This window comes from Trachypithecus francoisi, unplaced genomic scaffold, assembly GCF_009764315.1.
Source record: "Trachypithecus francoisi isolate TF-2019V2 unplaced genomic scaffold, Tfra_2.0 Lachesis_group9, whole genome shotgun sequence".
NCBI classification, from domain to species: Eukaryota; Metazoa; Chordata; class Mammalia; order Primates; family Cercopithecidae; genus Trachypithecus; species Trachypithecus francoisi.
In genome coordinates, this window is record NW_022681474.1 from 7,469,909 (window position 1) to 7,473,220 (window position 3,312).

The window sequence follows — 3,312 nt, forward strand, 5'->3', positions numbered from 1 at the left end:
TCATTTCTTATCTGCCTAAAGGCATACTTTGAACATTTTTTCTCGTGTGGGTCTCCTGGTGAATTCTTTCATGGTTGGCATCTAAAATAAGTGTTCATTTTGCCTTTATTTTTTAAAGATATGTTCGCTGAGTTTGACATTCTAAGGTGCTGGGTTTTTTTCCTCTCAGTATTTTAAATATGTTGTTCCAGTAGTCATCCTCGTGCAGCCTTGGTGCTGCATGCGTCTCGGGCATGCAGTGCCCTTGCTCTCCAGTACTGATAATCCTTTTTCTTTTATGATGCCTGATGAAGAGGAGGAGGTAGAGATTTGCACTTTTCAGGCATAAATTGCCCAACTCATGTCTCTCATCATCAATACCTTCTATTCCAACAAAGAGATTTTCCTTTGGAAAAGATTTCCAATGCATCTGATCCCTTGAACAAGATTTACTATGAGAGCCTTCCAAGTTCGACAGTGGTAAAAGTTGACAGAGCTAAACGTTGACATCATCCCCAACCCTCAGGAACACATCCTGACTTGCTGGGCACAGGCATTGGTATGTCCAAGGCTGATTTAATAAATAATTTGGGAACCATTGCTAAGTCTGGTACTAAAGCATTTATGGAGGCTCTTCAGGCTGGTGCATTCATATCCATGACCGGGCAATTTGGTATTGGCTTTTATTCTGCCTACCTGGTGGCAGAGAAAGTGGTTGTGATCTCAAAGCACAGCAATGGTGAACAGCCTGCCTTGGAGTCAGTCTTCTGTAGGGCATTCCTTCATTGTATGTGCTGACCATAGTGAGCCCATTGGCTGGAGTACCAAAGTGATCCTCCACCTTAAAAAAGACAAGACAGTACGTAGAACAGAGGCAGGTGAAATAAGTAGTGAAGAAGCAATCCCAGTTCATATGTTATCCCATCACCCTTTATTTGGAGAAGGAATGAATGAAAGAAGAAAAGCAGTGACAATGAGACAGAGACAGAGAAAGGAGAGAAAGAAGAGGAAGGTAAAGATGATGAGGAAAAGCTCAAGATTAAAGATATGGGTTCAGATGAGGAGGATGACAGCAGTAAGGATAAGAAAAAGAAAACCATGAAGATCAAGGAGAAATATATCCATCAGGAAGAGCTAAATGAGACCAAGCCTATCTGTACCAGAAACTCTGATGACATCAGCCAGGAAGAGTATGGAGAATTCTGCAAGAGCCTCACTAATGACTAGGAAGTCCACTTGGCATTCAAGCATTTCTCTGTAGAAGGTCAATTGGAATCCAGGGCATTGCTATTCATCCCTTGTCAGGAGCTCCCTTTGACCTCTTTGACAAGAAGAAGAAAAAGAACAACGTCAAAGTCTGTGTCCATCGTGAGTTCACTATGGTCAGCTGTAAGAAGTTGATACCAAAGTATCTCAACTTGATGTGTAATGTCATTGATTGTGAAGCTCTGCCCTGGAACATCTCCCAAGAAGTGCTCCAGCACAGAAAAATCTTGAAAGTCATTTGCAAAAACATTGTTAAGAAATGCCTTGAGGTGAGGCATGGTGGCTTACTCCTGTAAACTCAGGCCAAGGCGGGTGGATCACTTGAGGCCAGGAGATCGAGAACAGCCAGGTCAACATGGTGAAACCCCATCTCAACTAAAAACACAAAAATTAGCCAGGCATGGTGGTGCATGCCAGAAATCCCAGCTACTTGGGAGGCTGAGTCAGGACAATCACTTGAACCCAGGAGGCGGAGGTTGCAGTGAGCCGAGATCATGCCACTGTACTCCAGCCTTGACAACAGAGACTCTGCTTCAAAAACAAAACAAAACAAAACAAAAGAACAAAAGAAAAAAGGAAAAAGTATCTTGAGCTCTTCTCTGTGCTGGCAGAAGACAAGGAGAATTAGAAGAAATTTTGTGAGAGATTCTCTAAAAACCTAAAGCTTAGAGCCCACGAGGACTCCACTAACCAGCTATGTCTGTTTGAGCTGCTGTGTTTTTGTGCCTTCCAGTCTGGAGATTAGATGGAATTTCCATCAGAGTATGTCTCTCGCATGAAGGAGACACAGCAGTCTGCCTATGACATCACTGATGAGAGCAGAGAGCAGGCTGCCAACTCTGCTTTGTGGAGCAAGGATGGAAGTAGGGTTCTGAGGAGGTGCACATGATCAAGCCCACTGCATACAGCAGCTCAAGGAGTTTGATGGGAAGAGCCTGGTCTCAGTTACCAAGGACAGTCTGAAGCTACCTGAGGATGAGGAGGAGAAAAAATGGAGGAAAGCAAAGCGAAGTTTGAGAACCTCTGCAAGCTCATGAAATAAATCTTCCATAGGAAGATTTACAAAGTGGCTATCTCCAACAGGCTTGTGTCTTCACACTGCTACATTGTGACCAGCACCTACAGCTGGACAGCCAACATGGGGTGGATCATGAAAGCCCAGGCACTTCGGGACAGCTCTATGGTGGGCTACATGATGGCCAAAAAGCTCCTGGAGATCAACCTCAACCACGCCATTATGGAGACACTGCTTTAGAAGGCTGAGACAGACAAGCACAACAAGGCTGTCAAGGACCTGGTGGTCCTGCTGTTTGAAACCACACTGCTCTCTTCTTGTTTCTCTCTCAAGGATCCCCAGACCCACACCAGTGGCATCCACTGCAGGATCAGGCTGGGTCCAGGTTTCAATGAAGGCGAAGTGGCAGCAGAGGAATCCAGTGCTGCCATTCCTGATGAGGTTTCCACCTCTTGAGTGTGATGAGGATGTGTGTCGCATAAAGGAAGTAGATTAGGAGTTTACACTTGGAAGCCTTGTGCCCTCTGTATAGCGTCCCCATGGCTTCCTTCACAGCCTTGAGTGGCCCATCCCACCTGGCTCCCTCTGCTGATGTCTGGTGGTTTTTCCCTCCTGTCCTTATGTCTAATGCAAGAAACAAGGGCCTCAAGCCCTATTCCCTCTCTGCTTTGACAACAGCGTTGGATGTTGTGTATTTTTGTTGTTCTGAAATAAAGGCATGAAAAATAAAGATGATGTTGCTTAATAAAAAAATTAAATAATATTAATAAGATAACAACATAGTTCTATTACCTTTTCACTTATTTTGTTTCTGGTAAGAAACATACTGTCATCCTTATGACAAAAAATAATAAGTGTTATCTTTCTGACTGCTCTTGAGATTTTATTATTGTTTTTGAGTAGTTCGATTATGACGTACCTTGGTGTAGTTTTCTCCATGCTTCTAGTCCATGAAACTTTTTAAATGTTTTGGACCTTTGGGTTTACTGTTCTCACCAAATTTGAAAATGCCCAAGCCATTATTTCCTCAATAAGGTTTTTTTTTTTTTTTT

General features: G+C 43.4%; 1 pseudogene; it reads left to right on the plus strand.

The window, feature by feature from the left end:
* The first annotated feature begins 280 nt into the window (after positions 1-280).
* LOC117082440 lies at positions 281-2,756 on the plus strand (annotated as a pseudogene).
* The last annotated feature ends 556 nt before the right edge of the window (positions 2,757-3,312 follow it).